Source organism: Corapipo altera, unplaced genomic scaffold (genome assembly GCF_003945725.1).
Source record: "Corapipo altera isolate COAL_440 unplaced genomic scaffold, ASM394572v1 45, whole genome shotgun sequence".
Lineage (NCBI taxonomy): Eukaryota > Metazoa > Chordata > Aves > Passeriformes > Pipridae > Corapipo > Corapipo altera.
The window spans coordinates 11480172-11507558 of record NW_020884877.1 but is presented as its reverse complement, the minus strand read 5'-3'; the positions used below and the strand labels follow the sequence as shown (position 1 = coordinate 11507558).

At 37.4% G+C, this 27387-nt stretch overlaps 1 protein-coding gene across 6 annotated transcripts in view; it reads left to right on the top strand.

Annotated features, from left to right (window-relative positions):
• OSBPL6 (oxysterol binding protein like 6) overlaps positions 1–27387 on the top strand; it is an 89528-nt gene that overhangs the window by 3408 nt on the left and 58733 nt on the right. Inside the window, exon 1 of one of the 6 annotated variants that reach the window (XM_027636874.1) lies at positions 10761–10835. The exons of the other annotated variants lie outside the window; for them this stretch is intronic. The gene's annotated coding sequence lies outside the window, so the exon portion shown is untranslated. Of the gene's footprint in view, positions 1–10760; positions 10836–27387 lie in introns of those variants that run through there. 6 annotated transcript variants of the gene reach the window in all.

The following is a 27387-nucleotide window of genomic DNA, read 5'->3' as shown; positions in this document are numbered from 1 at the left end:
TGTAATATGAAATATTAAGGACTATGTAATTATAGAGCTGTAGAATGGTTTGGGTTACAAAGGACCTTTAAAGGTCCTCTAGTCCAACCCTCTGCAATGAGCAGGAACTTCTTAAACTGGACCAAGTTGCTCGGAGCCCCATCCAACCTGGCGTTGGATGTTTTCAGGGATGGGGCATCTACTACCTCTCTGGGCAACCTGTTCCAGTGTTTCCTCTCCCTCATCATAAAAAAATTTATCCTTATATCTAGTCTGAATCTACCCTCTTTTGGTTTAAAGGTGTTACTCCTTGTCCTATTGCTATTGTCCTAGGCCTACTAGTAGAGTTCCTGCTATGAGAGGTGTTACTATGTTTGTAAATAATGTCACCATGTCCATACCACAGTTTTCTTAGCTGTAAATACAAACCCACAGCTTTCAGCTATTTCCTGTAAGTCAGAATACAGACATGGAGGCAGTTAAAAGGGTTTTTTTTAAATGCTGCTGCTGTATATATCCTGACGAATGGTGTTTCTGGCATGTCTCTCTTTCGGGATTGATCCTTTAAAAAGAGTTGGAAAAGGATGGAAGAACATTTTGGTGCTGGTAGCTGATAAACCAGTGAAAGGGAGGACAGCTAAATGTGAAATGTGGAAGCTGAGAGAAGACCATGAGAGTTACCATGTATAGGCAGTCAAACTCATGTATTTTAGGGAAACTTCTGGGCTGCACAGACCGTTAAGATATTAAAGGAGGAAAAAAGTGAACAGTGCCAAAATATTAGAGACAACTGTTAAAAGAGGAAAAAGCAGGGTTGGTTTTATTGCAGTTGTTTTTCATTTTTTAGTCAGGGTTGGTCCAAGTGACACCTGAAGGGTCCTTCCAACCTGAATTATTCTGTAATTCTGTTTTGGCATAAAAGGTGAAACCCAGAAAATTGATTATTTTCTATTAACAGTGAAAAATAGATGGTACTCAGAAACTCTGAATTATTTTTTTTTTCTGCATATTAATCCTACAGAATTTCAGATAGATTATAAGCTGGTTGCAAGTGAAATGTGTCACTATCTGCTGAGGGCTATTTACATAGAGGGTAGCAGCAGGCAGGGAGATGCTGAATTTCCAAGCTTTTCCTTCTGAGAAATCTACAGGCTGGTCACTTAAATGGTTTCAGTGTGAGCCCCCCCATCACCAACTCAGAAACTGAAAAAGATTTTATGTCATTACTTATTACCTGTAACTTTAAAAAGAGAAGTTCAGAAGGAAGAAGAGGAGTAGTGAGTTGAAAAAGAGTAAGAGGATAGGTCTGGAATGTATGGCAGTTGTAAATTCCTTAAACTAGAAGAGCTTTATAATGATTCTTAGAAATGTTCACTGTAGCAGAGAGAACAGATGCATTTTGAAATGAAGTTAAATAATTCCTTTTTTTTTTTTCTTTAGTTCCTTAAAAGTGAATATATTTTAATACTAATTGAGAGCACATCTCATAAAGGAAATAATGGATATATTAATTTGAGGTGTAAAGGAAAGAAGTCTCTAATTGATTGTGAGCTTAATATGGAATTGCAAGAATTTTAAGTAGCAGGTGTCATGTTGCACTAGATTCGAAGATTAAGTTTTCTACCAAAAAACTAATTTTTTTCTGGGAAACTTGGCTTTCTTGTCTTCTTGCTGGAGGATGGAACCTGTACTTCTATCAGAGTGCAGTCCCTAGGCATATCTTGAAGGTTCTGTGTTCCTCAATCAAATATTTCACATTTTTGAAATTTAAGCCCTCCTTCCACTCCAATGAATCTTTTCCTCCTTATTTTGGGATGCTGAGAATCCAATGGATAAGCTGAATCCACCCAGAATTTAGCAGATAGAAAGTCCAGTCTTGGTTATGATCTCTCACAGTGCTATCTGACTGCTTGCATTCATAACTCTGCTAAAATAGGTGTTTTATTTTCCCTTTTTTACGGCGGAAATTGAGAGATGGAAATGATTCTAGCCTATAAACTACATAAAACCCCCAGTAGTTGTCAGTTCTCATGAAAAATGTGAAAATCAAAAAAATCATACTTTACCCCTATTGAATTTCATGTTTCTAGTCCAAACAGAGATGCAAAGGAACTGATGGGTTCTCTACCTAAAAGGCTGAATTAAGTGATCTCTGTGGTATTGAATGAAGTCCCACTCTCTAATGCAAAGACTGTATTGGTGGTACGGTACCATTTTCTGTAGTATCTGTTGTTTCCAATTAATTTAATGAATTGTGATTGTGAAGGATGCAGAGGTATTAAAATGATGTGTTGGATCTTTACATCAGGATAGTAGGGCATATATCTGAGATTGCCTTGTTATGACAACAAGCAAACCTGAAGTAAGTAACATTTGTCTGAGAACAATCTATAGATCGATTTCAAGATACCTTATCTTGGAATGTGATATCCTTTTTCAGATGATGAAGTGAAAAGTTTTCTGTTGAGAAATGTAATAAATTCAGGTTGCCCAAAGAAGAGGCTGTATGAAACTTGTGCCGTGGGGTGAAGGCTACCTGCTCAGATAGAGGAGACCTTGGCTACATCTGCCCACCTCTAACTGATCTGATTAATCCTGGAAAATGAAAAAACAATAGAAGAGATTTGTTCTGTAGCAGTTACTAACTTCATGCTTCCTGTCACATGTTTGAAGTGGGAGAACGAAGAATTGCAGAAACCTTAGTGACTGCTAACTGACCTTAGATATGGACCATGGAATTGATGAGACCTTTGATGGCTCATGCTGACAGTTTAAATGAGAAAGGAATAAATAATTAAAGCAATAGCCCCACGTGTGGGGGAACATTACAAGGGATATGCACATACCTCTGCCACTTGGAAGGCTGAGCTGGAGGGGAACAGCCTTGTGCGAGGTCCAGGCCACTGGTCAGGACTTTGACACACTGAGCAGCTGGGGTGAGCATTCTGTTCCTCAGGGTCTCTGGTGTCATTGTCACTTGGACCTTGAGTTGTATGTATCCTGGAGCAGACAAGCTGGAATAGAAATGCCACACTCATCCTGCTTAATAAAATGCTACTAAATTATGTGATACAGTGGTGTTTATCCTTGCAGCTATCCCACCATCCTCTTCCCCTGTGACAAACCCAGTGTGGATATGGTGATCTTACATGGGATTTGGGTCAAGAGGATTTTCTTTGAACATCCTCCAGGAACGGTACCAGGCTGATGATTCTTCTTCCAATTTCACCTCTACCTTTACTGTCTCTGTCCTGTGTGTGGTCAAACTGCATCTGCAGTGGGGCTACAGATGGCCTCTTGTCCCCACTTCTACTCTATGACGATTTTTATGCCTGACCTACTCAGGGATGCCTGACATCATTTTGATCTTGTTCAGGAAAACAGCTTTTAACTGTTTCTTCCTTTCTGCTTTTGAAAATAAAATTCAATCTTGTTTGAAAAGAAATGGCACTATGATTGGAGAAGTGGTAAAGAAATAAACCCTGTGAGAAATAAACCCTGAGAGAAATAAACACTGTTACTCATCTTCTTAGATTATGATTTTTGAGATTTTGGCCACAAGATAAAAGTTTCTTCAATTAATTTAGTTTCTAGAGTAGGAAAACATTTAGGATAACGATAGGAAACAGTTTATTTTCTTTTATACCTTTATATTCAGGATGCTAGTTTGTCATATTGTCTCCTGGTAAGGATTGATCTAGGGAAAATGGAAAGGCAGAATCACTAATGGAGAACTACAGAAATGGCAACAAAGGTACCAGATGAAGGGACTTTCAGCTTGAAAATTGGAAGGTGGAATGTTTAGTTTAGTGATAAATGTTTCTTTTAGAGTGGAGTGGGTCAGCTGGGTGAGAATATGGTGGCTGGTGGTGGAAATGATACTTGGTTAAAAGGAAGAAGCTTCAACATAAAACAGCTTGCTGAGATCTGAAACTTGGCAGTTGATGTTGAGTCATCTTGAGGTCCCTCTGACCCCAGAGTGAGCATGAGATATGCATCCCTCTGGTAGGTAATTATGTCTGTTTTCTGTATAAAGTCTGTGTTTCTTGGTTTTAATCTGTTTCTGGAAAACAAGCTTCATAAGATATTTGCAAAAAACCGAGAAAGATGGGAATGATCTGAAAGGGAGCTACAGAGTAGTCAGAGGATGAGTCTGGATGTAAAGTATCAGTGTGCCCCTGGTACTGGAAGGTTACCTCTGTAGTCATACAAATTCTGTGGTTGAGGAATGTGTAAAATCCATCTCATTTTTTCCCTCTTCTGGTCAGCTGAATGCAAGTTTTCTTTCCAAGTTTGCCTGTGCCTGACAACTGTGTTCTGTAACACAGAAGTGTGTTCTGTCACTGTGTAACTTCTAGTTATGTGTGACCTATAGTCAGGTCATACATAGTTGCTACATGGTTTAATGTTCTTGAGTGACATAATTGTGGGCAAAAATAATGCATTCTCTGATTGAAGAAAAAAAAAAAAAAAGAGTTCTATAACTCCCTTTAACTGTGACCTGTATTTGTGTGGGTGTAAAATATGCTGTGGGAAGCTAAATGTAAATTATATGGTGTTCCGCTGAGCAGGCTTTTCTCCCTTCTCCTAATGCCTGATAGTGTAGCCTACATGTAAAACCCATGGTCAGTTTGCAGTATGCAATGGAATGCAATTACTTTTTGCAGTGTGAAATAGTCTTAAAAAAACCCAAACAAGGTATTTTTTTAGTAGCTGCAAACTGTCTCCTGCCCAGTCACCATAAGTACCATTGTGTGACAGAGCTTACAGTGAATAACTAGAGTGGCTTCTGTCTCTAATTAATAGAATAATGGTTGTGTTTTCTTTTGATGTGGATTGAAGATTAATGGGGCAGGCCTGAAAATGGGCCAGAGATGAGGGTTAGAATTAGCCCAACTTGCTAACCCTCAGACCCTTACAGGACTGTAATAGCTCCACATGGTTGTGGAGTGTCTGTGAGTTTAAGGGATAGAAGCAGCTTCAGAAATAATCTATTATATGCTTTTTAATTTCCATTTCTGGTGATGCAAAGATTGTGGTTGGATCTGCAAAGTAGTCAGTTGCTCTGAAGTGTAGCAATGACCATGGCAGCTTGGGTTAATAGCTCCTACCATTTCCATAATGGCTGCTATGTGTGTCCATCTGCCTGAAGAAGAGAAAGTGTGCTACAAATTTAAGTTTTGTGAGCTACATTAGGAAGAGGAGAGAGTGTCAGATTCTTTGCCTTTAAAATTTACAAATTCTTATTCATAAATTTCTTTGGTTTTTTTCAGTGTTTTGGCCAAAACAATATAATGTGAATCTAGAAAGGGTAGGTTTGAGTAAAACAGCCATGCTGTAATCACTTGGCCTTTCCTAAAGCTGTGATTTTTTTTTTTTAATTCCCTTAGGTTTTGAGTTTCCCAGTTGCAATGCCCGGACTGGTTCCCCAGAGGCTGCATAACAGATCGCTGCTCATAGTTCTCCTGATACTTTGTGCCTTCCCAAGTGCCTCATTTTTCTCCTAACTGTATGGCCTTTATAGTTCCAAATATATACTTGTCCTCTATGATGTGTACACATTCTAATAGTTGAGATGTTACTCAAACTGTTAATGCACTGTTAATGTACGAGGGCTGTACATGGGGTGGGGGAGGAAGGATCATTTCCTCCAGCTCTGATACTGCTGCCTGCCCAGTCCAGACCTGTACTGGCTCTTGGCTGACAGCTCGTGGTGCAAATAAAGGGTGATATCATTATCCCCTGCCACCTTACAGTATTTCTGGTATAATTAACTTCTGATATATTCATTATTAGATTTCCCCCTCAATGTTCTTTAGAATTTTGAGAGATTTATTCAGTATTTGAAAATTTTTGTGCTTTCTTCCTAACTTTGTGAGTGTATTAACTCAATAATTTTGCATAAAACTATCAAATGTCAGTCATAAATGTATGCTGTTTCTCTTTACTTTTCCATATACTATTTCGTATTTGAATTGTTTTAAAGGTACACAGCATTCTTTTGTAAAGTTAAATACATCGACTTTAGCATCTTCTACATTTTCTTCATTCTTTTGCACGTGTTTTTTTGTAGTAAGTCAGTAAAAATAATTTAAAAGATGCAGTAAGGAATTATGCTGTGTGAAAAATAGGTAGATACGGATAAAATAAGGACTTGATAAACATGGTGAACTTCCCTTGAGGGCAACAGAAGTATGATAGCTTACATCAGTTGAAGGGGTTTTAAATACAGTAAACCAGAACTATTTAAGCTGTCATTGATGTAAATTAGGCTCATAGCTCTCTCTAGAAAAAGGGCGATATCTCATAACAAAGAAGTTTTATTTCTTGATGCCACTGCACGGGTTCAATGGTAAACTCTCTATCTGTTTTCCTTTGGTTCTCCTGCTTTGTCTGGTTGTGGACACTGTGCTCAGTGCTGAGGCACACAGAACATGCTTGTGGAGGGCGTAGCAGCTGCAGAGATTCTATACTTCAACAACTATGGTAACATTTCTACGTTGAAAGCTGATGGAAACAAACTGCTCTTTAGGCTACAGATACCTTGAGGAACACATAGTTCTGTTTTCCTGGCTGATTCTTGGGAAGTTTACCATGAGAACTGTGTCATACCTTTGTAATGTAACACTCAGAAAACCACCAACTCTGTCTAAATCTGTTTGTAGATGTAATTTCTTATAAATAATGCAGTGAGTACAAACTAATTTCAAAGCTAATTTTTTTAAAGCCAAATGCACCAGGGGTATGTTCATTGCCTCTGGCTTTCCAACACTGACACATGCTTCCTCAGCTCTTGCCCTCTGTCATTCTGCCTCTCCACAGGTCACTCCCTACCCTTTAATTCAGTGCTCTCTGAATTTCAGTCCTGTACCAGGGCTCACCCATCCTTCAGGGTATGTCCCCTTGTCCCAGCTGCCGATGCTCCATGCCTCTTCTCTCGAGCTGCCAGTCCTGCATCCTGGCTGATGCAGTCTTCTGTGCTTCTCCTGGGTGTCCTTAGGGACCTCAGGAGATCCTTGGCAGGTATTGTCAGAGGCTGGGAAATATGAGAGGAAAAAACATTTGAGAGCGAAATGCCTGAATATTCACAGTGTAAGCATATCAAGGAAAATCAGTTATTTTCCTACCAGTCTTTATGCCTAGTAGCAGTGTAAGGTGCCATTTCTTAATGGCAGCAAGTGAAATATTTTTGCAGTTGAGGTTGGTCATTCTGTCGAGGTGGGTTATACATTTCAACCATACTGAAGCAGATTTAAACATAATGGTGCAACATCCAAATGCAAATTTCTCGTTTAGAAGGACAAGTCTGAACAGAAATAAATGTCTGTGTGTACTGTGAGATCCAGAAAGTAATTCAGGCAGACCTTTCTTAAATTTTTCTTTTTAAACAATCTCAGTATGCTGCAAAAATGACTTTCAATTCTTTAGTTTCCCACAGGTTACAGCACAGAAAATCAATGCTTTTTCAGCTAACGTCAATTTTTTCCATTAAAGGATAAATGAGGAAGCGTGAAGGTTCTAGTCTTCTCCAAGTTCTGTGTGCTTCCCAGACAGCTAATTTTAATTTATCTTTATATTTTTTAGTGTGTACTTACTGCTTGTCATTTTATTCTCATTGCCAAACATTGCTTATGTTTATGAGTTAAATACTCAAATAATGATGGAACTGTGGTGCATGTTTAAAGCCTTTGTTCAAGTACATCAAGTTAAAAGGGTGAATGTTTTTTGAGGAAATTAAACTTTGTAAGAAACTGAAAACAATGCCTATTATGGGTTAGTTTTTTGCTCATTTGGAAATGTGCTGGCTTGTGTTACCTTTGTAATCACTGAAATTTGTCAGTGTTTAACTGTTGATACTTTGCAGGGTTTGGTCAGTTTAATTTTTACAAACTAAAATATGACAAGGCAGGATAGACAGTTTACAAATACTTTCAAAGACTAAAACATAAATATTTGAAAGGAATGCATTGTAGACTTCAAACTCATAGCCTGTTGTCTTGCTGAGGGTCTGACTGGAGTGGTGGGGAAGTGGAGACCGGTGCCCTGGGCAGCTTTAGAATGTGGTAAAAGAAAAGAAAAAATTAATGTCCTAACTTTTTTCAAATGCATAGGCAAAGTTTTGCTTTGTAGAGTAGATGCAATTTTCCTGTTTCAGGATGCTTGTTAAAAATCAGAAAAAATAAAGATGAGTTTGAGATTTTCTTTCCAGACCACTGTAATTTCGAGCCGAATATCTACAGTGCTTTTTTCCCCCCTTGTTAGTCAGCCTTTTGGAATTTTTATAGTCAGGAAGCTGTCCCAAAACACTTATTTGTCAGCTGTCACTATGTAGCATTAATACAATTAACCTTACAAGTCCTTTTTTCTTCCATAGTGTATTTGCTTGGTAGTCTTTCAAGGATCATTTTGCTGCTATTTTCTGTTGTTGATTAATTTTGGGACACGTATTGCATACAGCAGGGGAGTTTTTCTTCTGTGTAAATGGCTATGGGCATCTTGGCTGAGGTTACTGACACATATTTGGCTAAATGCTGACTTACCAGCTATTGTGAAGGATTGAAGAATGTCAAAAAAATAAACTGAGTTACTTAAGAAAATTAGTGTTGCCCTTACAGTTGGAGTGATCTGTGAAGGGAGAAAAAAATTTGCAAGAGACCTTGAAAGTCAATATTGAGATAAAATAAGTGTCAGCATTAACAAAATATTTTATGATGTTGGGGTACGAAACTGTCCCAAAATGCCTTAAAAAGAAAAGTAGCTAAGAAAAGTATCATTACTCATTCAGTGGCAATATGCACATTAGTGAATAGTTTCAGTTGAAAAACACCAAGTCTCACTTTTGAGTAGAACTTGGATACTTTTATGTAATTCAATTTTCTGGTATAAGTCTCTGAAGGTATATTTATTTAATATAATGACAGTATTATGACTGGTGATAAAATTTTTTGGGGGATAACATTTATGTGTAAATAGATCAAAATATATTTTCGCTGTCTAGATGATAGGTGGCTCAGAATCAATGCATTTTATGCTAGTGAGTTTACAAATACTGAGTTGCCCTAACCTGAGTTTATAGTTTGTGAATGGCAACAAGGAGCGGAAGGAGAAATTTTATCTATATTTCTATTCTTATGGTATCTTTTATGATATTTAATATAGTAGCATTTTATCATTTATACTTTTGGCATTAATCTTGCATGAAATATTTTTTTCAGGGTTATTCTTATGCCTAGATGTTGCTGTTGGATAATGTTAGGAGATTGCTCAGTGACTAAGAAATCAGGAACATTCAACAGGCAGCTTAAAAAGAAGATGCTGTACTTCAAACCATGGGTTATAGGGCATTAGAAGCTCAGAAAAACTTGATGACTTGAGTTGCAACTTCTGACACAGATGGTGAGGGCTGGAGCACATCTCCTATGAAGAAAGGCTGAGAGAATTGGGGTTGTTCAGCCTGGAGAAGAGAAGGCTCCAGGGAGACTTTATAGCACCTTCCATTATCTAAAGGGAGCCTTTTTATTAAGGGTGTGTAGTGACAGGACCAAGGGGTAATGGCTTTAAACTGAGAGTGGGTTAAGATTCGATATAAGGAAAAAATTCTTTACTTGAGGGTGGTGAGGCACTGGAACAGGTTGCCCAGAGAAGCTGTGGCTGCCCCCTCCCTGGAAGCATTCAAGGCCAGGTTGGATGGGGCCCTGAGCAACCTGGTCTAGGGGAAGGTAGCCCATGGCAGGGGGTTAGAACTAGATGATCTTTAAGGTCCCTTTCAGTCCAAACTATTCTGTGCTTCTATATTTAGGTCTTCATGGCCAACAAAATATGAAATGAACCCTTCTATCCATTTTTCTGCTTTGGTGGTGGTACATAAATCTTCTGTTTTGTAAACATGTGTGATTCCCCTGAAGAGGGAAGAGGATGCTTGTGTTTTGGTCGGCAGTTTTATTCATGCAAGTTTATCATTAGAATCCTGCCCATATTTTGTTGAAGCTTGTTCTGGAAAATCCAAATTTGTCAACATCTCACATGAGAATAAGAAACTCTGAGTGGGAACAGTGCTCCCTGATTTGTCAAAGTCAGTGAGCAGAGGGAGGTGGAATACTTAATGAAGACTGTTTGATTGGAGTTTGTGACAGCCAGCACATCCTCTAGGCTTTGGCCAAGACCACAGATAAAATCTTATGGCAACTGTTAACAGCAAAGGTGGAGGTGTGAATGGAATCCTGGCAACAGGGGATTTAATGATACAAGAATGAAGTCTGATGTCATCATGAAAGAAAATTTTTAGTGTCCTGTCTAACAGTAATAAATGCCTCCTCTTTGGGTTGACAGTCAGTCCTAATAGAATTGCAGGTGAATGGTGAGCTGCTTCCTTCTGAGATATCATTATGAGAGTAATTGAAACAACCAGATTTATGTTCAGGTGCTTACTGCTCGAGGTCTTTTTGTTATCTTTAAACCGGTGTTAATTTAGGTCACCCTTTAATAGACCCACGTATGCCTTCTCTCTTGAGTTTATGTCTCTATATGATGTCTAGAGATATCATGTTCATTTTGGTGCTAGTGTGACATTTCAGTTTATAATCTTTGATATAAAAACAACAGGGCTTTCAAAATAATTTGATAGTTTACACTATGTATTTATTTATTTTGGGCATCTTTCTATATTCCTACTTCTAAGTATAGTACCAAGTCCTTAAAAAGTATTTCTTATATTGACAATCAGCATGGATACAGAAGTGCAGCAAGAGTCTGTGATTGTGTAATATTTCTGCCCTGTGATTTGAAGTGTTCAGGTCCTCCTTAAGTAGATGAAGAGCTACAGGTGCTGCAGACTTTGGGGCCTGCACATAAATACCGTAAGAGCAAAAGCGTTTTCCAAAAATTAGCTCATAATTGAAAACAGAATGAAAATAGAAAAAAATCCACAAAAGTTATTTTTTTCCTTTGTAACACGAAATTAGTGCAAGTAATGTAAGTTGTAAGTCATTTGCTCACATAGCTCTGCAGAAAATTAACACACTGCCAATAGTAATAGTTGTAGGGACAGACAAGTCTTACTTTAATTTTCCTGTTATTTATCTCCTGAATACAGTCCACCAACGTCACTTGTTTTTTAATGTTTCAGAGTGCATAATAATTAATAATAGAGAAATATGACTCCTGTTGTGTCTTCCCCCAGGCTTAAATAATAATGTTTTGTCATATCTATTTATATTGTGTATGTTAAAGTGTCATTATGAAATTGGAAATGCCTCGAGTATGTTTTATGAAAGTTGAAGGCCCATGAGTGCTAATGGTGGGATATTGCTGAACTTGTTGGTGTATTAAGTGCTTGTGGTAACATTTTAGGATGCAGAACATTTTGATAGTCAGTTATCTGTGACATGGACCTCTCAGATGGTCTTGCTGTTCGATTGTTCTCACTGGTAAAATCTGCTTTCTTATGTTAGAGAACTGGAGTGCTTTCCTTGGACAGGGGAAAATGCCTGAAAATGTGAAACGCGTGGAAGGAGCCACCCATTATGGCCTAAGGAAGTATTTTTGCAAAAAAAAAAAAATTGCAAGTACATGCAAATCTAGGTAAACAAACACTATATCAGAGCTTTCTGACCAGTTGTGGATAAATAAGTACATGAAATTGCTACAGTTACATCTCTTACTCTGTCTATTGGGAACTATTCTCAAGCTTTGGGAACTGGGATGTTCCATGAGGAGAAAAAAGGGTTGTAGTCAAGATTCCTTAGAGTACTGCTAATGGCTTTGAAATATTTTTTGTTGCCTTTTTTCCTCTCCTGGATATGAAAGGTGAGCACAGGATGGATGTGTTACATTAAGTCTGCTGAGCCTGGTGTCCTGCCCTTGACAGTAACTCAAAGCAGGGAGCACAACACACTGCTCTTACTAACACTTTTCCTCTGCTCTTGGACTGGGAAGTGTCGCAGGGAGTTTAAGATACATCTTTCCCTCCTTACTTGGTCCAGTCAGTTCCTGGACCATAAATTTGGCATGTATATGTGCTTGCTATAGCGTGCTACAGTGAGTGTAGGTTTGGAGAAACTCTGGAAGGATATACTTTGCTTCCATTAATATGGGTGTAGGCTAGGGAAACCTTTGTATTACAGGGCAGAGACTGAAGTGAAAACAGAGTAAACATGATTAAAAGAAAAATTTGGGTAATTTTTCATCTTTCTGCTATGGTCTTAAAGGATCTGCTGTAAGTTTCTGCATGGCTCCAGGGGCAACGAAAACCAGAGAGTTTTGGGTGGATCTGTACCTCCTGTGTGCCAGGCAGAAAATAGAGGCAATACTGGGATCCAGAGGATTTTGGACCATTGGATTAGGAACTGCAATTTATCGGTTTGTTAAACTCTGAAAAAAGTTTTGATTTTGTGTCTTTGTTAGTGAATTTGGATTAAATTTACCAAATACTTTGCATAAAAGGGAAAATGGAGAAAATTTTGAAAAGCTGAAATTTTATCTGAATACATTTGCAATGAAATGTTCATTTTGGTGTGTCTTGATCTTTAAATGGTCTTTTCCCCTCAAATTACATGAAATTTCTCCTTTCTTCCTCCTTTTGGTCTCTGAACTAAAAAAAAAACAACTGCTTTTCATACAGCCAAAGTAGGTTCTTTTTTCAGTTAAGGATTTGAGGTTTATGAAACATGTCAATAAACATACCCAAGGAAAAACTTGCTTGTTCCAAAAATATAAGGCAGAGTTTCCTAGTTAAAAAAAGCCATCCCAGCATATGGTGTGTTTCTTTTGAGATGCAAAATATTCATATACTGAGATGAACCCTCTGGAGGAACTCTGAGGAAGTAGCTCTTGCTCTTAAAGCTTCTGCCTTTATTTGTTTCAGCAGACATTTATTTTATGAAAATTTTTCATCCCAATCTTTAAAGGATGTTAATAGTGCCTTGCCAAAGTGCTGTTGACAATCTGTTTCTTGTAGGATACTGTTACATATATATATATATAAGTTATAAATAGCTTTTTTTATATGTTTAATTTTTCAGGCCAGGAGAAACATTGAGATTTGCTTTCAGCATGAGTGTAGAATAACATTGTCTCTGGCATAGTAGTTATTGTAGTCTTGTATGACAACTTATGTACAGTTATATCTTACATGACTTTAATTGCAGCATATACTGGGTTTTATGTGTGGTTGACATGTTATTGCATACAGGCCTGCCTGATGTATATTTTTTCAGTGCCTCACTTGTTGTAGCAGTAACCTGTGTTCGCTGCCCCTGTGCTACTGTGACCTTCATACAGACCAGCAGAAAAAAATCCATCTTGTTTGCTCAGCATCCCAAAAGGCAATTAGGAATGGTTGCCCGAGCAACATAACATCCTTGTCAAATGCCACAGGGATTTCTGTTTCTGTTCCCTCACAAATGGCATGCTTCCATGCACAAAACAGTGGAGTAGCGAAGGAATGTTGTTGCTTCCCATGTGTTTTTTATCTTTGCTTGGACTCTTTTCTGCTGAAGTAAAGACAGAGTAAACAGAGGAGTAGAGAAAAAAAAAGGCAGCATGAATAAGGAAAGGAATCCTATGGGAAAGAGAAGTGGGGATGCTCTGCATTTTGGATAGAGGAACAAAGCAATGGAAAAAATCCAACAGACAAGATTGTCAATATGGAAGAAGCATTTAAACATAATAAAACCACTTAGAAAAGAAAAAAGGGAGAAACCATGGGCAATGCTGGAAGAGCAGTATAAAGGGGTAAAAATGGGAAATATCTTTTTTTAGCATCTAATAGCTCTTACATTAAAACTGTATGAACTGTATTTATTAATGAGATTTCTCTTTGTTGAAAAAACTGTAATACAGGTTTTTAATTTTTTTAAAATTATTTTTAATTATAAAGAAATCAACAGACTTATTGATGCTTTGATACTTGGGTAGGTTTTCCTAATACAAAACCTACCAAAGATCCCTTCTGGATGCAGGTGCCTTATCGATCTCGTGGTTTAAGGCCCACTTGTATTTTGCAGCCAACAGCACACAGGGGAGCAATATGGCTAGTATCACATCTGTCTGCCTTTTTTCTTCTCAGCTTGAATGAAGCTATCCTACCTATTTACAGCTAGGATAACTGTGGGGAGGCCTTGGCACCCATCCAGACAAAGGGCTCACGCTCAACATCTCTACATCCATAGTGGGATGCTGTAGCTGCTTTCCTGCTGTTAACCCACCTAATTTTCCTTGTTTTATGCACATATAGCCTGTGAATTCTTGGATAGCTGATGTACTGTAGGAAGTATTCATTCCATCTGTTCAGAGCATTTGAGCTTTATAAAGAATTCAGAATAATTCAGAGGTTTAGACCTTGACTATTTTTTTTAGACCGTAAAGGATTATATGGAAATCTTTTGAAATAAAAGCTAAGCCATGAGAAGAAAATAGCAACAACAAACTAAATAGGAAATAACGAATATAAAAAGTAGATGATTTTTAAGGTCCCTTCCAACTCAAACCATTCTATAACTCTATGAAGTATCTTCTTTCAGTGTTTTTCCTGAAAGGGCTGTGTGTATGTATTTGGATTTTAACTACCTGAAATCTCCTTAAGAGTTAGTTTATTCTGCTACTTGGGTGCTACTTTCTTCAATTTGTACAGAAAGGTATTCCTTGCTAGTCCAGAAGTTTGTGTTCTCCTTTAACAGCTTTTCTGCTATGTAATTTCATTATGGATGTTTGTTGTTTCTTTTTTTCTCCCCAGTAGTGTGGTTTGATGGGATCACAAAATCTGTTACATTGATGTGTGTTCTAATATATTAAATCTAATTTTTGCTGGTCACTCTGTCAGCTGCTTTTAATGTAGCTGCTACTGCCAGCGCTCACAATGACTACAGCAGACTTGTGCATGTGGAATTGGGTTTAGAAATCAGGTGCACTGGCTTATAAGTTACAGAGTTCTAATGCCAGCTACAACAAAACTCATCTCCCTTCTCTGGGTGGCTTAATAGTTGACATGAATTTATTTTCTGCTTTCATGGCATCCACTTCTGTTCACATCCTGTTTATATTTTAACCTGACCAACATCTCTTCATATTACTGCCTGATGTTTTGAAGGCAAGGTGAGAATTTAGGAGGTTAATTTTAGGATCCACCTAGTTAAAAAAACCCCAAAATTGACTCATCTCTAAGTAAAATGAAACTAATGTGTTTGGGTGTGCTGTCCTTAGGATAAAGCATCTGTTTATATAAATAGAGATTTTTATTTATTCATTTGGATGAAGCACAGCACATTTCTAAAGTGTAGTTATAGATAAAATTCTTCATATCTTTGTATAAATGTTATAAATAATAAGCAGGGAGACCTAGCGTAATTTCCCTAACATTTAGGGAATAGAATAAATTTTACTGAACTGTTTTGGGTTTTTTCCTTTCTACCCTGGAGTCAAGATCTGCTTTATGGTATGTGAATATACAGATTCATAATTTCTGTCTATTGACTAAAATATATATATATTTAAGAAAAGAGTTTATTTACTGTTTAATACAAAAACTGGTTACTTCATACTTTGCAAAGCTTTTTATTTCATAGGTTGTTCAGTAAATTCTAACTGCCCTGCCTAGAATTTCTTGTTTTAAACAATACATTCATGATAATCTCCTTATAAAAAAGCAAATGACCATTCTGTAATTGTAGAACTCTTTTTTTTCCTATCATTTATCTCCTTTACATGCAGCCTGTGTAATGTTACTTTCTATTCTTCTGATCCCATATTTCCCAGGAGATCTCTATGTATTATTATTTTTCTTAGATAAAAGTAGAATTCTTGATACATTTTCTATATGTCTGCCATTATCATGATTGGGAAGGGACTTTCTGGGCTGCTTTATTTATTTATTTGCTTGTATTCCCATGCTGGAGTGCCTTGTCATATGCAAGTCAAGTGGATTGGTGAGTCACTGTGATGTTAAAGTCAGATTACAGTCAACCTCCCCCATCTTACTCAATTCTTCGGAGATATATGGTCACTGGTAATGAATCATCTCTTGACTTCACTGATATATTCCTGTTATTTCTGAAAACTTTGTTACTGTGGTAGATGTAGTACAGATACAGAACAAAATAAGATGGAATACACGTCATAACTGAAAGGCGCTAGCTGAGTTCTAGTTGCAGAGTTTTTATGTGCAGTACAGTTCAAGATACACTTCTAGGATTGGTACAATTTTTTTTTTTTAATCACTACATAATGAGGGTTTTTTTATTTGAAACCGGTCAAGGAACATACCATTTTTTACAGGCAACTTTCAGAACAGAACTGCACTTTTATGTGCATTGGGGAACTTTTAAATGATAGGAAGAGATGATAGTTGTCTTACTTGATCTACTACATGATACAATAGAAAAACCTCCACTTGTAATTGTTGCAACAATCTAATTGATCTGCACTGTACTATCTGCAGTAATTCTACTCTTTGCTTATACCAATTCCATTTAGAAATGTTACAAGACAGAAGCAGAAGAAACTTGCAAAATGTGGAATATGTAGAATTTTCCTAAGAAAGGATGTTCTTTGATGTTTGATCTTTGTATACTTTCATGCCTAAACAGCAAGAAGGGAGATTTAATCCATGAAACATATAGCAGCTAACAAGCTGTAAGTGATGTCCAGGTGTTAGAAAGACGAATGACTTGTTGGTAGAATTGCCTTTTTAGCCTTTAGGGCTTGGCATGCTTCAATGATCTCAGACCTAGAGGGAGGTTAACAAAGATTTGGAAGAAGGATGCTCACTGATAGTGGACACACAGAACGTAGAATTTACGGGCCACAGGGGCATCTGTTGGAACTCCAAAGATAAGGAAGAAACTGCAGTTGTACTGAAATCAGCTCCAGCTGGGTGACAGCTGATTCCAAGAGGAGGAGTTCGCAATACTGACTCACGGTCCCAAGGAACCCACTGACTCAATAGAAAGACTAAGCATGCAGACTAATTAGCATGAGAAGTGAGAGAATCATTAACCAACAGAAGACTAATTAATAAGAGAACTATGTAACTTGTAGCAAATGAACATGAATTCCTTTGTTTGCTAAAATGTATAAATATTAAAAAGTTTTGATAGTTGATGTGCTGATTTGTGGAATACCACTGAGCACCCAGGCTTGCACAACTCTGAAATAAATTGTCAGTGTCTCTCTCAAGTGTGTAATTATTGGCTTGTTGCACACTGGGTAACAAATTCGACTTTTGTGGACAACAAAACCACCCAAATTATTGAATCATATCACTTGCAGTTCTGCAGTGGGCACTAATTCCTGAACGTCTGTAAAAGCATCTGTGTGGCCAGAAGTCAGAAATATGCCCAGCATTGTGAGTCCTATTGTATCAAAATCACAGAGATAAAAACATGAACTACACTACTGAGAAAACAAACTTATCTCCACTCTCTTGAGGTACCCCAGTGACTTGGAAGCATTGATATGTCCCCAGCAGAGTTTATTCTCACACTCACATGCCATTCGCCTTTCCTTCCTTTCTGAATTCTGCATAACAAATGACTGAATAATGCAGTGAAGTTGTGCAGTGGATGTGAGCGTGCTACGAGTTGTTGAGAAATAGTAATTTGATTATCTATACTAAGATAGAACCATTTTTTATGATATTTAAAATACTCAGTTTTCCATTCTGGTACAGGAATAGTTATGACTAAAATGCTTTCCCGAAGAAGTAGCAATACAGCAATTGGTACATAATTTTGACTTTTTTTTTCTTTCGTGATTTTTCTGTGGCAAGTGTGAAGGTGCTCTTTAAGTGATTTGTATTTTACCTTAGCTTGGATCTGTCACACCCTTATCTCCCATGTGGCTTCAAAGACTTGGTTTGTAGCATTGCAGGTGTAAAGATGATGTATTTGATCATTATGTGCTCTGTTTGTCCTGGCTCTAATAGTGGCTTTTCTGGTTCAAGAAAGGCAATGCAAGCAGCATCCGCAGCTTTGTGGCAGCTTTGCAGCAGTTTCAATCTTCATAAGTGTGTCAGCTTCTTCCAGTGAATAAGTACTTCACAGCACTATTTTCTCTTTGGTGGGTTTGCTCTTATATATGATATGTTCCTAAGGAACCAGTCTGTTTTTTAATGTGATACATCACATTAAGGATTTGTGTCTTTTCTCCGTATCTGTTGGAGTAAGAAATGAGACCCATTAAATGACAATGTTGATTTCAATGAACCTCCTTTGGTGACAAATATGTATATGTGTGATATCTTTGAACTGACTGTCCTAATACATAGATAGTGATTTGGTTTTTGGGTTTTTTTTTTGGTTGCGGTTTTCCTAGGTGATATTGTACACTAAGATATACTAGAGTTGTGTATCTCTGAGGAATGCAAAGCATCCAGGATTCCTCTCTGCTTCTTTGTCTCATGTGTGAAATATGCATCTTAGATAATGAATCTAAAGTTCTGTGATGACAGTTGGCATGCACAGAAATAGTAGTTGCATAGTAATTGTCTGGTGATGCTTGTAGGTGGTCAGGAAGTGCTGGCATTTCTGATGGTGCTAGTTTATTCCAGGAGATCACTCTCATTCCTGTAGCTCCATACATACTGCAGCCTTGGTCTGTAGTTCAGAAAGACAGTGTGTCCCAATATGTATGTGATGGTGTTTTTCACTTTTCTGAAGTTTTGTCAACACTTCTGTTTTTAAGCGTTTATTAAATCATCTTAATTAGGGTGCAGTTTTTCATATTACAGAATTAAAATCTGAATATTAGAACAAAAGTATTTCTGTAATAATTGGCTTTTGTGGCCTTTCAGCCCACCAGATAGGCAAATAGTCAAGTCTAAAACATTTCAACATAAATAAGATTTTCCAAATTAGAATAGTTAGGGTCACTGTGACTACAACTCTGAGTTTTTCTGTATGACTGTAGAGCCTAGGACACTGCAGAGTATCCCTGATATCTGCAGTGTGGAGCATAGGCAGTGAGTCATAAATGCTCTTCTGTTTTAACTATCTTCAGGAGGGAGGATAATGCAAACACAGTGTTCCTTAGCTATGGCTTCTTTCCAGGGGCTTTCAGGCAAAACTGAGTGGCAGTAGTCCCAATGGCTTTTGTGATGGGGAAGCTTTTATTGGTTGTGTCAGTAACACCAGCACCTTTCTTGACATGGTAGACCACTAACTGTTGTTAGTTAAGAGTGAGATTTGGTTGCTGTCAGCTTGCTTTTAAAACATGACCCAGTGGGTTCTGACTGTTCCTGAGTTTTGAATTACAGCTCTGGTATTTGTACATGGGTGTGCCAGCATAGTCAGATAGGAAATTGCTAAGATTCCTTTTATAAATAAAATGATGAATCTTGGGCTTATGCTGGTATGGAAGCATGCTAAACCACACAAATTTAGTAACTTTTGTAAAACATCCCAGATTCCCCTAATTTCTGCCTCTTACTTCTCTTTTCTTTCCAAGCATAAGAAAAAAAATACTGAAAGGGCTTTTTTTTTTCTTCCTGGCATGGTATTGTATCATTTTCTTCAAGTGCTAGATAAGGGCTGTTTGAATATTTGCAGATCCATAAACTACTGCCCTTATTACATTGAAAAAACAGTTCAAAGAGAGCTAGCTCAACCTTCTTACACTATTAGCATACCATTAGATACAGGTCTGTAGGGAAAATACAGCAAGATGTAGGTGTTACTTGCTTCTGTCCTGTTTTTCAGTTGTAGAATGTCACTTTGGTTTTACATCTTAATTAGCTCCCATATTTAGTAATTATATCACCAGAGAGAAATGTAATGGCATGCAGTATTTGTTTCTCTTGGAGTAGTAGTTAATATCTTGGGGGGTGGTTTGCTTTTGGTGGTGGCTTTTTTTTTTAAGGGAACTCTGAGTTAATTATTTAATTGCAGTGAATGTTTTGAAGACGATGAGTGCTGACTAATGACTACCTTCCCCTTTTCTTCACTTTCTAATATGCTGCACTGAATTCCTCAATTTCACTACTGGAAGGGGCCATTGCATTTTATAGTTCCCAAGCAATTGGAAGAAAGAGAGACTAGTCTCCCTGATAGTCAAATTACAGGTATTTTAAATACCACTTCTCATATCAGGTTGTCCAAGCAGGTCCATATATATGATGGCTAAATAGAGACTGTGCTCTACAACGTACACAGCAGTTAGATCCAAGAGAGCTGAACTGATGAATAGTTGTGGACTACCTAGAAAATGCCATTATAACCAAGGTTCTTCACAGTAAAGAATGATAGATTTGTTTTAAAATTACTGTTTGCTGTAGGATTGTTTGTGTTCAGGATAGAATAAGGAATTGGAGTTTTTATTGCGATTCTTTTTGTCTTGCATTATTTTCAGATTCAACATTGTAGCGATTTTGCCCCTTCCTTTATTTTATGCAGTAAAGTCACGATTAGAGGCTTTAAAGGAAACAGTAGTAGCTTATGCCTATCTGGAACAGATAATATATTTCTATTTGGAAGATGCTTCAAGGAAATGGTGCCTCAAGACTTTGGCTCTATCCCACTTGATTGAATGTACCATCATTGGAATATTTCATCATAAGTTAGGTGATGAGTCATTTCTGACTCAGAGAAAGAAAAAAAAAATCCATCTATAAAGAAACCCAAGATTTGAAATGAGAATGACAGTCAGGACAGAATAAAAATAGGGAATGTTGGAAATCTGGATATGAAATTCCCTAGCATCTCCATTTTGTAGTCTTTTATTTGTCTAGTGGATGAAGTCATAAAGAAAAACCCTTGAAAATCAATCTCTAATTAATGAAAGCTACTGTCAACAATAATTCACTTAATGAAGTGGAATATATGGCAGACTTCTCTTATATGCTAAATTCTTTGAACTGTTAGCTCTCAGTTTTCTTCACTTGGGATAGTGAGGAGATGTTTGCCACATAAATATATAAAGGCACTGGTAGGGGAAGAAGGCAACAGAATTCTAGTGACAGCTCTTTTACTTGGAACCATAGACCATAGAAAAATGAAGTCCTTGTGGTCTCTTTAATGTAGAAGTCACAGAAAATGACCTTATTACTTGTCATTGATACGGTTACAACAACTTACATAAAAGCCTGCCAATATCAGTGCCATTGTTGAGTCCTTTTTGTGCAAATTAGAGTTATGTCCTATGTTCACTATTATGGGTCTTGCCAGTCACCCCAAGCCATTCAAAAATCAGCAGTTTTTCCCTTTGAAAAGGGACTTACTGAAGTGCCACTCTAGTTTGGTGAAGGCCTCAGAGCGATAGGAGATAGAGGAGGAGAAAGGAAGAGAAGAAAATTTGTATTTGTGATGGACAAACTTATATAGTTTCATAATGGTTTGAGAAAACATGCAAACATTTTAATAAAATGAAACAATATCAGACTTCTACATATGTACTAGTTGCTTGGTTTTGCTTAATGTTTTAAAGTCAAGGGAGGTAACTGAATATTTGCTACATAGGCACAGAAAAAGGAAAACTAGGAATATTGTCCTTGGTGTTTCTCTCACTTGTGCTTTGATATGAAACTTACCCATTTAGAGGATAGTCTGGGTCAATCGTATTTGGCTGGATCAAATTTCAAAGAATATGTATAAATAGTTTATAATGCATCCTTGTCTTACTATCTTCTCTGTTGAATTGTCCTGCAGTTGTGAATATTGCAGTCTTATGTTAAAGTTGCTGGATAATATTTTCATTTAGATTTTTATCTCCCCTCAAGCTGAAGGCATCATTTCCTCATCTCAGAAGGACCAAAAAAACCCCCACCAAACATTCTAAGAAGCACAACCCTAATAATTCTAGGAGCTTTTATTTCTATTTGCCACTGCTTTATGTTTTAGTTGCTTCCTCCTCAGTGTAGAAAGGAGATGACTGTGTTAGAAGTAGCATCTCAAGAACATGATCTCTCTTGTCAAGCACTTCATCATCAGTTTTGCTATGCTGAAACTGTAAAGGAGGCTTCAACCCAATGTTGATCTTATGGGTATTGCTGGCTTTGATCATAAATTGCCTTTCCTCAAGTGTCTGCTATCCTTGATAGTGCTGGATTTGAATTTCTGTATATGTTGGAAGGCTCTCTGACCCAAAATGTTTATCAACGCTGAAAACTTCCCTCAGATTCCTTTTCATACAGCAGTTCATTAGCATAAACATGCACTTACATAGCTGCAGCTCTCTACCTTCTTGCTGTGCCTTTTTTTTAAAGTTCTGTTTAAATCTAATGGATGTGATTAAAGAAGCTGATACCATTAGCAGGTAAAATGAGTATTCCTGTGGTCTCTGTGACATCCTTAGCCTTTGATTATTTTTGGCATGTGGATTAATGCAGTGTATGGCAAATATTGTGGTATTGGCACTCAGCTACCACGGGTTCCTGAGGGTAACTACTTCAGACTGAAATTGGTTGTTTAAGCAAATAACCACAACATATAATTACTTTGTTAATTAATATAAAAGCTCTTTAGTTTTCTATAGCTTTCATCTTGGGTTCATTATGACAAGTTAGAAATGACCATTATAAATAATGAAATAGGATTTTTATTTAAACCCCTGTGTGAAAATCTGATCTGGAAAAGCAGGCTTGTCCTCTTTATAAAAATAGGTTTGGGAGTTAGCTCCTGCTGAGCTGTTCTCTGGAGGCTGGAGGCAGAACTCAGCTTAACGCCTTGTGCCACGAACAGCATTTCAAGCAAGGCGTCATTTTATTGTGGAATGTGAGAAAAAACAGTTTTTTACAGATCACGTTGACAAACACAGTCTGTTATTGGGTTGCTAGTGTAAAGAACAACACTTAAAAAGCAGGCAAAAATAGTTCTAAAAAGACCTTTCTAGGTCACAGCAAAGCCATATCCAGCTATGATTTACCAAACACTGACAAAATCTTTCTCACTTCAGTGTTGCCTTGTGGAGAACTCTGCTGTACACTCTGTTTTTACATCTCAGTGCTGCAGCAGGCAGACTGTATTTATAAATGGTCAATTAGCACCATCATCTCTAATCTATGGATATAGTATGTCAGGGAAATACCCATCTGAAATGTGATGCAGTTATTCAAGAAAACATGCAGATACAAGGGATCTATCTACAATTTATATCCCACATTTCTTTTCCCTACTCCTTCAAAGTAAACCATGTTGGGACTGTAGATTTGTAGATCTACCAGTTTTGAGGTAGAAAGTTCCTACAGAGGCCTTGCCTGTCAAGGATAAATAATCTCTGAGATGTTTGGAGTTATTGATCGCTTTTATTCTTGGAATGTACTAGTTGCACAGTTTCTTAACCTTTAATTGGTCATACTTAAGAGCTGTTTTTTTCCATTGAGGCCTATCATATATATTAATGTAACTGTTGTATTATAATTAATAGCTGCTGTAGCACAACATATATATCTATGTTAGTTCAGTTGTCATATGTGCAGCCTTCTAGTGCAGACTGGTTAGGTAGTGGAAAGTAAATTAAACAACTGTAGCAGGCAGCACTCCTAGAAAGCAAGGAATGAATGTGGAGTGCAATGCTCTTGCATTACCAGCTGTGAAACTTAAGGGGAGGATTGAGGCAGAGCTACCAGAGGAAGAGCGAGATATGTGTGATCCAGCCTCTTTGTGTACTGGAAAAGATAACTAGTGGGATTTTGTTGCATTGAAAGCACAAATACCAGTGACTTAACCGGTCATTTTGAAATCAGATTTTTACCAGTACTGGATAGACACACAGGAGGACATTTTTTAGCAACTTTTTTTAACAGTTGCTGTAGGGTAGTAGAAAATTATGTGGGTTTGGGGTTTTGGGATTATTTTTTTTTGGTTGGTTGGTTGGGGTTTTTTGTTTTCTTTTTCCTCCATTTCTGTCTCTATTTAAACGTGAACTGAAAATGCACATTACTGCTAGGAAGCCACTGCCTTATATGGTCCTGTTAGCTCTTTTGGATTGCAAAAGCTTCTGAAGGGTTACTGCAAACCTGAGAACTCTTACAGCCATATTCTATTAGATCTTTTTTTTTTTTTTAAGACAGAAGGCTGCAACCTGCCTGGCGCTGTGCTGAGAGCACTTGGCACTTTTACAACCATGTCTTTGGTTGCCGTTGTACAAACTATCCTGTGTATACAGCACAGCAAGCATTGCATCTGACAGTAGGTGCATGCTAATTCAATAATTTTCTTTGATACTTTTTCCAGTATTTAAAAATTTTATGCCTCTGAAGTACTTCTCAGTGTATCTTTTCACTACAAACCCATCACAAAAGAAGCAACCGATCTCCTCTTGAGTGGACTGCCCCAAATCTCAGGTATTACTAGGGAAGGTTAAAATACTGCGAAGTCATACTGACTTCATTGCATCTGCAGTTGCAGCTTGGTTTGCAGTTGTCATGCTCTTAATGCAGAGGTCTGATTTATAGTTCTTAGCTTACTAAATCTAGATTGGACAGAATTTGAATTTAGAATTGCTAGTCTGATCAGACTGGTGAATACTTCATACCCTCATTATAATTTACATGATACCGTGCAGAAAACACAGGTGCAGGATTGCCATCAGACACAGGGATAGCCTAAGCAAGTGAGGATGTGACAATCCCTGTTAACATCTGATACTTGTACTTAATTCTCCAGTCCCTCTGGGATTTAGAGACTGAGTAGAGTAAACTCTAAGAGACTTCGAGCAGCTCCTGATTTGGTTGTGCTACTCATTCCTAGATGGAAAACAATCGTATTTTGGTTAGATTTCATTGAGTTAAAAGTACATAGGAATCATTTTGCTATTCTGATTTCTGTATTTTTATTTCAGGTATGATAAATGATACAGTAAGTGAAAGATTGATAGAAAATTGTTTTATGGGCTATACATAGCAAAAGGACGTATGGGAATTTACACACAAAGATGAAACAATACCAACACTTGCACCATATCTGGGACCAATGGTGTCAGCCAGGACATGGGGGTGGAAGAGTTGCCTCTGTTCAGGGCAGTGTGGTTGTTTGCAGAAACTGCTTCCACTGAAATGCTCATTTTTTTGTGTGATCTAATTACCATACAAAGGAGAAGGCTGTAAGTTAATAATCAATCAAACTACAGAAGAGAAGCGAATAAATGTTTCACTTCAACTTTTGACTTTAATAAAATATTCAAAGATTTCTAAAGTATTTTAGTGCATTTTTTTCCTGTAAGAAGTGTGTGCATAAAAACTGCATTATGAGAAATTAGTCATAAACTGTGTTCCAGCAGCCACAATTTCTATAATTTATAATACAGCTATCCACTGCTATTACCTTTTTGTTGTTAAAAAGATTATACTACTTCCATTACAACAGTCAAAAAAAAGCATACTTTTGAATAGTTGCAGTAGCAGAAGGCAGAAACTGTTCCAGCTTTTTTTATGTTTTCTTGCTCTGTTTTTGTTCCTGCCCCGATGATCTTTCCATGAGCTGAAACTGCAAAAGATTTAGGTTTTCACTGTAGTATAGGTACTCTTGGTCAATCTTGTGTTAGCTCACCTGCATGAAAGATCACATTTTCTGAGTTAGTAAAAAACTCAGGTAGTTCATTGGTATATTGTGTGACTTTTTAGTCCTCCTCGGCATGTGAATATCAGCTCTCTTCTAAAACAGGAAGCACAAAACAAGTTGAAAAGTCAAGGTGTTCTGTTATGTCATTGATACTCATAAACATCAGAGGGCAAGATGTTATTTTAGGTGACCTGAGGTTTTCAATTATTTGAATTCAGACAGACCTTAAGTCTAAATTCATCCTTAATTGATTTTACTTTTAACTGAATGTATTAGAGAAAGAAATCTTGTATTTCCTTTATGAATTAAGCAATGTCACTATTCATGAAAATCCATCACTTGGTACTTATGATTCACCCTGTCCAGCCGACTGGCGTGGAGATGGTCAAGCCTGCAGAAGAGCCCTCTTTCAGCTCTATTAGTTGACTTCATCAGTTTTCTGTGCTAGAGTAGCAATTCTATTGACTACTAGATTTTACATCCATCTCTTGTTATGCCCTATGACTGTAGCTGAGTCACTGCCTTTGGCCAGGACAGGCCAGATGCTGGATTTGCCTTTTGGCTGTTCTTTTCAGTTGCAGTGTTTGCTATTCGCTTTGACGTTAATGCATACCAGACAGCAAAATGCTTGAGTGTTGCTTTCATAATTGAACCTCACATTTGGCTGCCTATACTTTATTAGCAACTGACCAACTCTGGGCACTTGTGCTTGTTCAGGAGAAGAAGGAAACAATTCTTTTTATCTTCCCCAGTATTATCAATTTGCTTTCTCTCTCACCTTAAAATAAACCTCAATTTTTCACCTTCCAAGTTCTGTGATGTGTGTCAGAGCTTGCTGCAGTTTTTGCGTTTAGTCTACCTCACTGATCCTCTGAGCAGCTCTCTGAAAGGTTTCTCTCTAATGATGTTTACGTCTACAAATGTAAAGTGTGCGATTGTGGCATTCACAGATAGAATGCCAGATAGAATGTGTGGTAACATTTCTAAAAGTTTTAAATTCACCTCAAATAATCAGAGGACTTTAAAAAAACTGTTTTAGTTCTTATCAATGATAGTATACCACAGGTTTAGTAGTCTTGAAATAGGACTTCCTTTGCTTGCTGTTATGCCACTCATTTGTTGTTCAGATCAAGCTGAAGAAAAACTTCCTCGTATCTCAGCCTTAGAGAGAAAGGCCTGTTTATTGCAAAGTGGGAAGGTGCAGCCATTTGGTCTTTAAATTCTAGTTGTAGGTTCTCTTAGTTTATTTTTTTTCTTATAATTAGAATCTGCAGCCATGGCCTCTCCCATGAAGAGTATTTTTTTTGCAAATAATATGTTTTAAGTTGTTTCGAAAGAATTTTTTTGCTGTGAGCTGACCTTCTAGGCTGTGCTCTGTGACAAAAAAAAAAAGTGGGACATCTATAGATCTTGGCTTAGAAAAGGAAAGATAAATTCAAAGGACCATGATTGTGTGCGATTTATAAGAGGACGTGAACAAAGAAAAAGGAAAAGGAACCTGACACTGTCATGAAATATAAAGGAGTAACTGGGTTGGTAGGGAGGTGGTCTGTACTTTGTGATTGAAGGATAAGGGAGAGAAAGAATGAAAAATACTGGAGTGGAGACAGAGAGGTTGAACTTTGATGGGAATGGGCTTGCCTTGCAGAAGACAGAGTAATTGTGGGAATCTGGATTGATGCAAGATCAAGAACAGTGAGGGGAAAAAATTTGTAGTAAAAATTAAGATATTTATGCTTCTGCTGCTCTGTTATCCCTACATACCTTCTGTGCTGGTTATCACAGGTTATTTATATGGCACTTGGGTGATAGAAGTGTTCTTAAGCACCAGCTATCTCACAAGCATGAGGCTCTCATGAGGCTGGTGGATGTGAATGTTGGTCACTTGCACAGAATAATCCTCTTCTCCAGCCTGTGTAAAATT